A 13,827-nucleotide genomic window follows, 5' to 3' on the forward strand; every position below is an offset into this window, starting at 1 on the left:
TCACACTCCCCCAGGAATCCTTAAGTGTAAGATTTAGTGTCTGCGCATTAAGCAAAATTAATATATGTGCTGTAAATCGTACTCTTAAAGGTGTCTAAAAACGGTTACACATTCTGGAGCAGAAATGCCATGCACCGTCACGATCACTGATTGAGACACCCAATTCCACCTTCGATGGAACACTTTAAAGTTAAACAATATAACAGGTGTTTAACAAAATTGTGCTGAGGTGACGAATTTAAGTACCAAAAGAGACCAAGTGTAGAAATGAAGTTTTTTTAAATCTCAAACAGAGTTCTTTCTATTTGTGCTACCGCATGTCCGATCAGTTAAACGGTCACCATAGCACACCAGCTACCAGGAGAACCTGGCTGTTCCAGAAGACCTGCTGGTAGTACTTTGTAACATGGCCCAGTGCAAACTCTGAACCCCGAAGCTGAACCCTGAAAACCGCATTTTTGACTTTTCCTCCCATAGGATTGCATTGTGCGTAAAGGTGCACGACTTTGAAAGATTTATTTACCTGTACGAATTGCTATTGAAATCAGTTTTTACCTTTGAGCGAAGTTCTTGGTTTTAAAACATACATGAAAAGAAATTTAATTTTTTTATTTGGTTTCCAATTTATTCTTTGAATGTGTGTCTCATTTATTGCCTCTGTGACTACATCAAATGCTTAGCACTATCTTCTGATAAGCCTAACTGCTTGTTCACATTACCACAAAAGGTAGCGTTAGTATTATCTTCTTTAGCCTCGGTAAAACAATTGGGGACCCACTGGACTATCTGCACAGTGTACTTTTTTTAAGTACACTATATAAAGAACCAGCTTCCTATATTAGTGGGTCAGCGGTGGGGTCTACAATTTTGGGTCTGCTGATACCACTTAGTCAATAAGTGACTTCACAAGTAAATCCCAAAATTGCCTTTACCTAAAATTGCATTTTTCTCGATTGATCGATTTTTCCTAATTTTCTAAACTAACTGTCAGGGCCTTGAAAAGTCCCTGAAGTTTAAATCTGTTTAGAATTTTAAAACATACTATAGTTAGGACTGCAAAACCTGTGTTAGGATTTTGTCTAGCTTCCAAAAAGTCCCCAACTTTAGTGTGATAATAAATACCACAAGGGGTGTGGCTAAGGAGCTCGACCTTACCTGCGGCTGAAATAAGCTCAGCTAAGGACCCTCTGTAAGGGGAACAAAATAAAAATTGGCTCACACCCTACCACTGCAACGCTTCAGAAGCTGTTGGCTGAGTATGGACTGGCCCTTCCTTTGGATGAGGACACTAACCCTGAGAACCAGGGTGGAACGTGTGAAGAGGATTACCCAGACATGCTCCTACTCGAAGGAGAGGTGACAGCACCTTTACCCCAAGACCGACCCAAAGTACCAAAAGCCCCAGCCTCTAGTGAGGAGCTCTCAGGCCACATTACATTTGGTTGGGTAGGCTGCCACACATTTCAAGAAGACACGCATTATAACCAGGACATATCTCCACCCATTATAGGGGGGCATCTTGATAAAATCCATCTGTTAAAAAGACCGCCTGATCTCCCAATGTGTGTTAGTGTAACGTGTTGTCTTTCCTGCATTCCTCTGTTGACAAATAATATATCTGTGGCAAATTTCTTCAGCTAGCATTCCAAATCTGGGATTATACCAACTGTGTGGTCTGACCATGGCATCCCTTCCTAGGTGTGTGTATCCATGATAATATTGGGTCATTGGAAATAAGAGACTGTTTAGTAACACTGGTCTCCCATCAGCTGACGTCCAAATTTCATTAGCATTTTTCTAACAACCTGCTTTTGGACAACTGTTCTGCTTCTGAAACATTTTCCTGGATCCTTTTTAATATATCCCAAGTATCAGTGACTATCATCAACATGGTAAATAAAGTTTCCTCCTTCAATCAATCAATCATGCAATTTGTAAAGCGCACTACATACCAGCAAGGGTTCCAAGGCGCTGAGGGAGGGGAGGGGGGGGAGCTGCAGCTATTGGTCGAACAGCCATGTCTTGAGTTGTCTCCTGAAGGTTAGAAGGTCTTTGGTTTGTCGTAGGATGAGGGGGAGGGTGTTCCAGGTCTTGGCGGCGTGGTGAGAGAAGGATCTGCCTCCGGCTGTGGTTCTGCGGATGCGTGGGACGGTAGCCAGGGAGAGGTCTGCGGAGCGGAGTTTCCTGTTGGGTACGTAGAAGGAGACTCGGCTGTTGAGGTAGGCTGGGCCGGTCTTGTGGAGTGCCTTATGTGCGTGGATTAGGAGCTTGAAGGAGATTCTTTTGACGACAGGGAGCCAGTGCAGGTTCCTCAGGTGGGTAGTGATGTGGTCGCGACGCGGTACGTCGAGGATGAGGCGTGCAGAGGCATTCTGGATTCTTTGCAGTCTGTTGATGAGCTTGGTTGGGGCTCCGGCGTAAAGGGTGTTTCCGTAGTCGAGTCTGCTGCTGACTAGGGCCTGGGTGACTGTTTTCCTTGTGTCAGTCGAGATCCATCTGTAGATATTGCGGAGCATGCGGAGGGTGTTGAAGCAGGTGGAGGAGACAGCATTGACTTGTTTGGCCATGGTGAGTTTCGAGTCGAGGATGACTCCCAGGTTGCGTGCGTGGTTGGTGGGTGCGGGGGGAGTCCCCAGCGATGCGGGCCACCAGGAGTCATCCCATGCTGAGGGGTTGGGCCCGAGGATGAGGATCTCCGTCTTGTCTGTGTTCAGCTTAAGGCGGTTATCCTTCATCCAGTCGGCCACGGCCTCCATTCCCTGGTGGAGGTTGGATTTGGTGGTGATGGGGTCCTTGGTGAGGGAGAGGATCAGTTGCGTGTCGTCGGCGTAGGATATTATGTTGAGGTTGTGATGTCGGGTGATGCGTGTGAGGGGCGCCATGTAGACGTTGAACAGCGTCGGGCTGAGGGAGGATCCTTGCGGGACGCCGCAGATGATCTCAGAGGCTTCGGATTGGAACGGGGGGAGGCGGACTCTCTGGGTTCTGCCGGAGAGGAAGGAGGAGGTCCAGTCCAGGGCCTTGTCTCGGATCCCTGCATCGTGGAGTTGTGTGCGTAGTGTGCAGTGGCAGACGGTGTCGAAGGCGGCGGAGAGGTCCAGAAGGATGAGGGCCGCTGTCTTGCCATTGTCCAGTAGGGTCCTGATGTCGTCTGTGGCGGCGATGAGGGCAGTCTCGGTGCTGTGGTTGCTGCACAACCCTGACTGGGAGGGGTCCAGGATGCGGTTGTCTTCGAGGTAGCGGGTGAGCTGGCTGTTGACTATCTTCTTGATGACCTTACCTGGGAACGGAAGTAGGGAGATGGGCCGGAAGTTTTTAAGTTCGCTCGGGTCCGCCTTGGGTTTCTTCAGTAGGGCATTGATCTCGGAGTGTTTCCAGCTCTCGGGGAAGGTCGCAGTCGCGAAGGAGAGGTTGATGATGTTGCGCAGGTGTGGTGCGATGGAGTTGCCGGCTTTTTTGAAGATGTGGTGTGGGAACGGGTCAGACGGTGAGCCGGAGTGGATTGTGCCCATGGTCTTGATTGTTTCTTCGTTGGTCACGTTGGCCCAGATTGTCAGGGGGTTGTGGTCAGTGGGGTGTGGTGGGTCTGGCGTGTTGGGGCCTGTTAGGGTCGTCCGGGGGTTGAAGCTGTCTTAGATGTCGGCAATCTTGTGGTGGAAGAAGGTGGCGAGGGAGTCACACAGGGCTTGTGACGGCGGGATGGCGTTGGTGTTGTGCTCTAAATCGTACTCTAAAAGGTGTCTAAAAACGGTTACACATTCTGGAGCAGAAATGCCATGCACCGTCACGATCACTGATTGAGACACCCAATTCCACCTTCGATGGAACGCTTTAAAGTTAAACAATATAACAGGTGTTTAACAAAATTGTGCTGAGGTGACGAATTTAAGTACCAAAAGAGACCAAGTGTAGAAATGCAGTTTTTTTAAATCTCAAACAGAGTTCTTTCTATTTGTGCTACTGCATGTCCGATCAGTTAAACGGTCACCATAGCACACCAGCTACCAGGAGAACCTGGCTGTTCCAGAAGACCTGCTGGTAGTACTTTGTAACATGGCCCAGTGTAAACTCTGAACCCCGAAGCTGAACCCTGGAAACCGCATCTTTGACTTTTCCTTCCATAGGATTGCATTGTGCGTAAAGGCGCACGACTTTGAAAGATTTATTTACCTGTACGAATTGCTATTGAAATCAGTACTTACCTTTGAGCGAAGTTCTTGGTTTTAAAACATACATGAAAAGAATTTATTTTTTTTAAATTTGGTTTCCAATTTATTCTTTGAATGTGTGTCTCATTTATTGCCTCTGTGACTACATCAAATGCTTAGCACTATCTTCTGATAAGCCTAACTGCTTGTTCACATTACCACAAAAGGTAGTGTTAGTATTATCTTCTTTAGCCTCGGTAAAACAATTGGGGACCCACTGGACTATCTGCACAGTGTACTTTTTTTAAGTACACTATATAAAGAGACAGCTTCCTATATTAGTGGGTCAGCGGTGGGGTCTACAATTTTGGGTCTGCTGATACCACTCAGTCAATAAGTGACTTCACAAGTAAATCCCAAAATTGCCTTTACTTAAAATTGCATTTTTCTCGATTGATCGATTTTTCCTAATTTTCTAAACTAACTGTCAGGGCCTTGATAAGTCCCTGAAGTTTAAATCTGTTTAGAATTTTAAAACATACTATAGTTAGGACTGCAAAACCTGTGTTAGGATTTTTTCTAGCTTCCAAAAAGTCCCCAACTTTAGTGTGATAATAATTACCACAAGGGGTGTGGATAAGGAGCTCGACCTTACCTGCGGCTGAAATAAGCTCAGCTAAGGACCCTCTGTAAGGGGAACAAAATAAAAATTGGCTCACACCCTACCACTGCAACGCTTCAGAAGCTGTTGGCAGAGTATGGACTGGCCCTTCCTTTGGATGAGGACACTAACCCTGAGAACCAGGGTGGAACGTGTGAAGAGGATTACCCAGACATGCTCCTACTGGAAGGAGAGGTGACAGCACCTTTACCCCAAGACCGACCCAAAGTACCAAAAGCCCCAGCCTCTAGTGAGGAGCTCTCAGGCCACATTTCATTTGGTTGGGTAGGCTGCCACACATTTCAAGAAGACACGCATTATAACTAGGACATATATCCACCCATTATAGGGGGGCTTCTTGATAAAATCCATCTGTTAAAAAAACCGCCTGATCTCCCAATGTGTGTTAGTGTAACATGTGTTGTCTTTCCTGCATTCCTCTGTTGACAAATAATATATCTGTGGCAAATTTCTTCAGCTAGCATTCCAAATCTGGGATTATACCAACTGTGCCTAAAAGGTCTGACCATGGCATCCCTTCCTAGGTGTGTGTATCCATGATAATATTGGGTCATTGGAAACAAGAGACTGTTTAGTAACACTGGTCTCCCATCAGCTGACGTCCAAATTTCATTAGCATTTTTCTAACAACCTGCTTTTGGCCAACTGTTCTGCTTCTGAAACATTTTCATGGATCCTTTTTAATTCATCCCAAGTATCAGTGACTATCATCAACATGGTAAATAAAGTTTCCTCCTTCAATCAATCAATCATGCAATTTGTAAAGCGCACTACATACCTGCAAGGGTTCCAAGGCGCTGAGGGAGGGGAGGGGGGGGGGGAGCTGCAGCTATTGGTCGAACAGCCATGTCTTGAGTTGTCTCCTGAAGGTTAGAAGGTCTTTGGTTTGTCGTAGGATGAGGGGGAGGGTGTTCCAGGTCTTGGCGGCGTGGTGAGAGAAGGCTCTGCCTCCGGCTGTGGTTCTGCGGATGAGTGGGACGGTAGCCAGGGAGAGGTCTGCGGAGCGGAGTTTCCTGTTGGGTACGTAGAAGGAGACTCGGCTGTTGAGGTAGGCTGGGCCGGTCTTGTGGAGTGCCTTGTGTGCATGGATTAGGAGCTTGAAGGAGATTCTTTCGACGACAGGGAGCCAGTGCAGGTTCCTAAGGTGGGGAGTGATGTGGTCACAACGCGAGACGTCGAGGATCAGGCGTGCAGAGGCATTCTGGATTCTTTGCAGTCTGTTGATGAGCTTGGTTGGGGCTCCGGCGTAAAGGGCATTTCCGTAGTCGAGTTTGCTGCTGACTAGGGCCTGGGTGACTGTTTTCCTTGTGTCAGTCGAGATCCATCTGTAGATATTGCGGAGCATGCGGAGGGTGTTGAAGCAGGTGGAGGAGACAGCATTGACTTGTTTGGCCATGGTGAGTTTCGAGTCGAGGATGACTCCCACGTTGCGTGCGTGGTTGGTGGGTGCGGGGGGAGTCCCCAGCGATGCGGGCCACCAGGAGTCATCCCATGCTGAGGGGCTGGGCCAGAGGATGAGGATCTCCGTCTTGTCTGTGTTCAGCTTAAGGCGGTTATCCTTCATCCAGTCGGCGACGGCCTCAATTCCCTGGTGGAGGTTGGATTTGGTGGTGAGGGGGTCCTTGGTGAGGGAGAGGATCAGTTGCGTGTCGTCGGCGTAGGATATTATGTTGAGGTTGTGATGTCGGGTGATGCGTGTGAGGGGCGCCATGTAGACGTTGAACAGCGTCGGGCTCAGGGAGGATCCTTGCGGGATGCCACAGATGATTTCAGAGGCTTCGGATTGGAACGGGGGGAGGCGGACTCTCTGGGTTCTGCTGGAGATGAAGGAGGAGGTCCAGTCCAGGGCCTTGTCTCGGATCCCTGCATTGTGGAGTCGTGTGCGTAGTGTGCAATGGCAGACGGTGTCGAAGGCGGCGGAGAGGTCCAGAAGGATGAGGGCCGCTGTCTCGCCGTTGTCCAGTAGGGTCCTGATGTCGTCTGTGGCTGCGATGAGGGCAGTCTCGGTGCTGTGGTTGCTGCGGAACCCTGACTGGGAGGGGTCCAGGATGCGGTTGTCTTCGAGGTAGCGGGTGAGCTGGCTGTTGACTATCTTCTTGATGACCTTATCTGGGAACGGAAGCAGGGAGATGGGCCGGAAGTTTTTAAGTTCGCTCGGGTCCGCCTTGGGTTTCTTCAGTAGGGCATTGATCTCGGAGTGTTTCCAGCTCTCAGGGAAGGTCGCAGTCTCGAAGGAGAGGTTGATGATGTTGCGCAGGTGTTGTGCGATGGAGTTGCCGGCTTTTTGGAAGATGTGGTGTGGGAACGGGTCAGACGGTGAGCCGGAGTGGATTGTGCCCATGGTCTTGATTGTTTCTTCGTTTGTCGCGTTGGCCTAGGTTGTCAGGGGGTTGTGGTCGGTGGGGTGTGGTGGGTCTGGCGTGTTGGGGCCTGTTAGGGTCGTCCAGGGGTTGAAGCTGTCGTGGATGTCGGCAATCTTGCGGTGGAAGAAGGTGGCGAGGGAGTCACACAGGGCTTGTGACGGCGGGATGTCATTGGCGTTGGAGCTGGAGTTGGAGAGTTCCTTCACGACATTGAAGAGCTCCTTGCTGTTGTGTGCATTGTTGTCGAGACGGCTTTTGAAGGAGGTCCTCTTGGCGCTCCTGATGAGGTGGTGGTGGTTGCGGATGGTGTCTTTATGGGCTGGGCAGTTGCCCGGTGATTGAACGCTGTGCCATATGTTCTCCAACTTCCGGCAGGTGCGCTTTGACGCTAGGAGTTCCGGGGTGAACCAGTTGGCTCTCTTGCTGGTGTCTTCGAGGGTTTGCTTTTTCAGCGGGGCTAGGGTGTTGGCGCAGTCGTCCATCCATCGTCTGAGGGTGCGTGCACCATCATCGGGGTTGGTCGGTGGGTGGAGTGCGAGGTTTGTCTGTAGTTGTACTTCGGTGATTTTGCCCCAGTGGCGACAGGGGATCTGCAGGGTGCGGTGATGTGAACGGGTTTCCAGAAGGTGAAGTGGATGCAGTGGTGGTCGGTCCAGGTGGGTTCAGAGATGTGGCTGAAGGAGACGTGGGGGCTTGAGGAGAAGATGGCGTTGAGGGTGTGTCCGGTGATGTGGGTCGGTGTTGTGACGATCTGCTCCAGTCCGAGGTTGGCGAGGTTGTCTATCAGGGTGGAAGAGTTGCTGTCGTTGTTGTTTTCCAGATGGAAGTTCAGGTCTCCGAGGAGGATGTAATCGTGGAGGTCAGTGCGTGCGTGCTGATGAATTCGGTGATGGTGTCGCAGAATTGTGGTCAGGGTCCGGGTGGTCTGTAGACGAGGGTGCCTCTTAGGGTGGTCTTGGGGTCTGTGTGGATTTGGAAGTGCATGTGTTCGGAGGTGCTGAGAGTGTCGTCGGTGTTTGTTGAGACCCTGATAGGTTTCTTGTGGACGATGGTGATTCCTCCACCGACTCCGTTGGTGCGGACGCTGCGGGCAATCTTGTATCCGTCAGGGATGGCTATGGCGATGTCTGGAGAGGAGGCTTCGTTCATCCAGGTCTCGATCAGGAAGGTGACGTCTGGTGATATAGTGCCAAGAAGGTCCCAGAGCTCGACGGCGTGTTTGCGAGCGGAGTGGGTGTTGATCAGGATGCATCGGAGCTGGTTGAGTTTTGTCGCGGCGGGTGTCTCTGCGTCTTTGATGCAGGAGAAGCTACAGTTCTGGCATGTGAAGGGACCGTGAGTGTGCTTCGAGGTAGCCCTACAGCAGGCGAGGGTCCGTCCTGGGTTGAGAGCGATGAGGGTGCTGGCGTCGTATCGGAGGCGGTCTTCATGGCTGATGCGGGGACCAGGGGTTCTGGCGCTGGGCGCGGACCAGGCGCGGACGGGCGCAGACGGGCTTGCCTTAGGCGCGCCTTTGGCGCGCCAGCGGCGCGGCCGCACAGTGGCCGCCATTTTAAGGGGAGGTGGGAGGGAGGAGCAGCTGGGAGGCGGGTGTCAGAGGGCAGCAAATGGGCGCGGGGGGCGGGGCTGCAGGGGAGGCAGCGGCGGGAACGGGAGCGGTGAGGGGGGCGAGCCGGGAGGCGGCTGGCTCAATGGAGGGGCACAGAAGGCAAGATGGGTAGCGGGGTGCAAGGGTGAACCAAGGGCACACAAGAGGGGATCAGGCATCAAGGGCAGCGGGGCACAGCGGGACCAAGGGCACACAGGGAGCGGGGAGCAAGGTAGCAAGGGCAGCAGGGGCACAGAGGGACCAAGGGCAGCGGGGCACGGCGGGACCAGGGCACACGTGGAACAAAGCAACAAGGGCAGCGGGGGCACAGGAGCAACAGACACAGAAGCGCAAGTGGAGCTGTAGCGGGGGGGAGCAAGGGTCACTTTCAGCTAAGGTCTGCAAAAGAGGGGATCAGAGAAAGTCAGGAAAAGAACTCCTCATGAAGAGTAGTTCAGAAAAATGTACCATACTCTAGCTAGGAAACACACTCTAATAAAAAAAAAAGCATGTATTAATGTATTATGGTATGAGGTCATCTCGAGCCAATAAAGACCAATTGTCTGATCGTCTGCATATTCTTCCATCGTTCCCATGGTAAACGCATGAAGTAGAAGGTGCACTATTTAAATGTTTCAGTTTTTTTCAATTCAATAAACTTTATTCGGTTTTTGTTTGCAAAACCATAAAAGTTACACAGATACAGTACATAAAAACAATAAAATATTGGCACTATTTTTTAAAAAAACAGACTCCGTTACCTCACTGTAAGTAATCTAAAAACATGTCTAAAAGAGAAGATTCTACATGTCCATAAAGGGCCTAGATTTCAAAGATGCTTTTAAAAACCCTACTATAAAAATGATGCAATCATCCTTCAACAATTGAAGGTACATAAGAGCTGGTCTGACTTGGTTAAAATTTAATTTCTTTAAAATAGGGACTAGAAAATGCCTCCTGGGGACTTCATGTAAATTTCAAAAAAATATAAAGTGCAGCAAATCCTGAGGAGACTTGCCGTCGCAGCCACAGGACACTAGCACTTGGCCTCTGGTTGCCCCTTAGGTCTTGCTAACAGGAGGTGAAAAAGGTTAATCCGAAACCTAGTTAAAATAAATTTTTCATGTGTCGTCAAGGACCCCATAAGATATGGTTCTGACAAATGTGTTGATTTAAGCGGTAGGTATGCTCGAACACTCGATTTCTGGACCTCTACTGTATCCCGATCTGCTTGCCTTCGGCTGAGAAAGGCAGACTTAGTTAATTCCACATCCTTTCTTACGATAACATCTGGTTTAAGAAATAGGATGCCCCGCCCAATCCATTCGAGCCCTTTTTTAATATAGTTAAGCCAGGGAATACGAACCATATTATCTAGGGCCAGGCAGTCTTTTAAGATTGAATGAGTGAGGATTAGGTCTTTAACCAGCACTTTAGCCAAAAAATGAGAGGGCGCAAGGCAAGAGTGTCGCTTAGATAGGGGACACCCAGTTCCTCGTGTACCGCCATATTTGAGGTTCCTCGCGGGACACATAATAATCTTTGTAAAAACCCATTTTCCACTACCTGGAGGGGTTCTGTTGCAGTGTATCCCTAAATCTCACTGCCATAGGATGCTATCGCTAGACTTTCTGCTTGATACACTTGCAACATTGCTCCAGTTGGTTTCTTCCCCACTTTTGAGGCAAAATTTAAAATTGCTGCATTGGCCCGAACCAGATCCCCTTTTTTTTCTGAATTAATGGGTCCCACTTAAGTTGATCATCAAATAAGACCCCTAAATAGGAAAAAACATTTGTGCGGGAAATCTTATCATTACCAGTTCTGAACTGGAAGCTCCTCTTCATATGGCTCCCCACCCTCATGACATAGGACTTTGAGGTGTTAATGGACAAGTCCCGGCCTGACATGAAACCCGAGAATGCAGCCAAAAGAGCTTGGAGACCCAATTCAGTTCTGGATAGTAGGATGGCGTCATCCGCGTAAAGTAAGACGGGGACGCCTGTCTGGGCCTGGAGCTTTATTTATGGTTAACCCTTGGATCGCTTCCAGGATCTCACTCTTGTTGATACTTATCACAGCATCTTTCCTATTTTCGGGCTCTCTATAAGTAGGCTCAAGCGGGCATTCAAACATAGTTTTAAAGTGGCATTCCCACTCCTCCTCTGTGATGTGAGCCACAAGGCCCACACCTCCTTCCTTATCAAACAGGGGTCCATTCACAAGGCTCCAAAACCTGGCACTGTTCCTAAGAGTACTAGAGTCGATCAACTCTTTCCAGGCTTCTTCCTGCAGGGCTCCCTTGCGTTTGACCAGGGCTAGCTTATATTCCCTACGACAACCACGGATCTCAGATTGGATTCTCGGTCTTGCTGCCAGAGCTTCCCTCAACCGTTTAACTGATTTGGAGCAGCTGGCGTCAAACCATATGGGGCCCTGTGTCACAGTGCCTCTAGCCAGAGCACTTAACAATTCCCCCACTGTTTGCGCTATTACCTCATAGGCGCCAAGAATCTCGTTGGGAGTGGACCTCTCAGATGTACATAATTTTAGTTCCTGGGCACAGGATGTTTTCACCTTATTAAAAAAACGGGAGACACCTGGGACCATTTTAATCTGCGCTTTCCATCAGTTGATTTCAGGGTACCCCTATTTAAAACCTCCCCAGTTTTTCTCAATAGTGGGCCCGACATATAGACTGATACAGGGTCATGGTCACTGAATTCACTGACTACAATGTTAAAACCACAACAAAGGGATTGTAGCGACAAAGTAATTAAAATAAAATCAATAAATGATCCTCTTCCAGTTCCTTTGAACGTAGGTACAGGGAACTTGGTATGAGGGTCAGTTAAAGACATCATGACCACTAAATCTAGTTCATTTAACATATTGTTCAACAATTCCCCTTAAAGATGATGTTCAAAATGAAAGCCCCTCATACGGGGACAACCCAACTCTGAGATGCAAGATGATGAGGGGTCACCGCAAGGGTGTATATTGAAATCACCAGAAATCAAAAAGTTACAAAATCTATAGCCCATGGTTTGTTTTATCATTGCACCCAGATTGGTGATATTACACACCTCATGCGGACGAACCGTCGAGTTCAGTGGCGGTGCGTCCATTGGGAGCGTTGGGGTGTTGCCCCCCCGCCCGCGCCCGCACCTCCTTCTGAACTTCAGTAAACTCGTAGTTTATTTAAGTTCACCGGCTCCGAGGGAGAACTGACAATCATGACTGTCAGTCAGCATGACGTCGGACCGCCCACCCCCTTCAGAGTCTGAAGGGGGTGGGCGGTCTGGCGTCATGTTGACTGACAGTCATGATTGTCAGGGGCAGGCAGCAGCACAAGCACAAGTGCGCATGAGTGGGGATGGTAGGTGAATTTTTGCACCGTGCCCAGTCATGCGCACTAGTGCCTGCTCAGGCTGGTGCTTGCCCATTAGGAGAGCGAACCTCGGTCTCCTAATGGGCAGGCGGGCGAAGCGTAACACTGCCCTGGCCTGCTCTAAGTCAATCCTTGTGCTGCTCCAGTGCCAGGATTGGCTGAGAGGGGTTTGCTACTTTCCCGCAGTGATGCGGCTGTTCCACTGTTGGCGCCAGAATGAACTCGAGGCCGGCGGCACGGACCTGGTCAGGTAGGATTGATTTTATTTTAAAACTCCCTCCCCTGGCCCCCTCCCCCGCGCGACACCCCCTCTTCTCCCCTCGCGAGCCGCGACTGCTTCTATATACGGAGGTTTCCTTTAACAGAACATACACATATGCCACACACAAAAATACAGAAACTGTCATCTTGGAAATAGCTATACTATTGGGAATGAAGATTAAGTAAAATATGTGAAATATAAGCAGGTACTAAATTGCTGCCATGAATTATTTTACAACGACTTTTCGGACATCGGTCAGTGTTTCTGCCAGTAAAATTATGGACATAAATACCCCGTTTAAAAATGTCACTTTTTAATTGCTTCTGGCTCTGAGACACGGAGGGACCGGGCCTCCTTCAGGTTCTGCCTCAGACAGTCTGAGTAATATTGTGTTTGGGGTAATTGCGCCCAGTATTGGAGTAATTCGACAGGGGAGCGGGAGGGAAGAAGTCACGACTTCCTTTGTCTCTGATTAAACTAATTATTTTCCACATTTCCTAATCGCTAAGTACTCCACTGTGTGACATACAATGTAATGTGTGGTAAAGGTGCTGTTCTGGGTGAAATTCCTGGTTGAGGAGCTGTGGGAAGGCGTGTGAGAGGGGTTGATTGGCACAGAGCACACCTTCACAAAGCTGGCACGCGCTGACCAGGGCAGCAGAAGTCACCCCAAGAAAATAGGAAGTGTCCAGCATCTGATGAAAGAGGCCGACCTCCTTTCATCTCAGAATAATTGAAATACAGAGTAAACGGCTCGAGGTTCAAAGAGGCCTCTCTGAACAGCAAGGCCCACCTCACGACGCCCTCTCCTGAACACTTTCACCTATCTGGAGTCTGGAGGTTGTACAGATGCGCTGGGCATGTAGAAAATGTAAGTTAAATTCATCTCTAAAACCACGATCATTTATATATCGACTGAGATTAGAAATAAAAAGAATCGAAAATATACACACTCTCTACTACAGTTCGCTATTAGAATCACACTTGGTCTTGTCAACATAGTGAAAGTTTATATTTGACAATTTTTTTGCATGGCGCAGTCTTGACAAGTGACTGGGCTTCTAGGCGCTGTTCAGAGGCTGGCCAGTTCGAGCCGTTTGTGTGTTGTGGATCATTCCAGAAGAAAGTGCAGAAGGTGTTGGGGAGTAGGAAGGAAAGAGGAGGGAAGGAAATAATAAAAGCGATGACGAGAGCACGAAAAAAACTGGAGAGAGTTTGCGAGTCCTGAAACTAGAGCATCATGAAGATACATTCTAGTTTTTGTTAAGTTTGTGATTGGACGTTCCACTTGACACACCAAAGGAAGCACGTATCTCATGAAAACACACTGTTCATGTCAAACACAGACTTAGGGGCCGATTCCGATCCTGGAAAAACCGGGTACGAATCGTCG

The 13,827-nt window shown here is 49.1% G+C and overlaps 1 protein-coding gene across 1 annotated transcript in view; it reads right to left on the bottom strand.

Annotated features, from left to right (window-relative positions):
• The window catches only part of HFM1 (helicase for meiosis 1), a 3,754,865-nt gene that overhangs the window by 1,513,947 nt on the left and 2,227,091 nt on the right, over positions 1-13,827 (bottom strand). The gene's annotated exons all lie outside the window — the stretch shown is intronic.

The sequence above is a fragment of the Triturus cristatus genome, chromosome 4_2 (genome assembly GCF_964204655.1).
Source record: "Triturus cristatus chromosome 4_2, aTriCri1.1, whole genome shotgun sequence".
Lineage (NCBI taxonomy): Eukaryota > Metazoa > Chordata > Amphibia > Caudata > Salamandridae > Triturus > Triturus cristatus.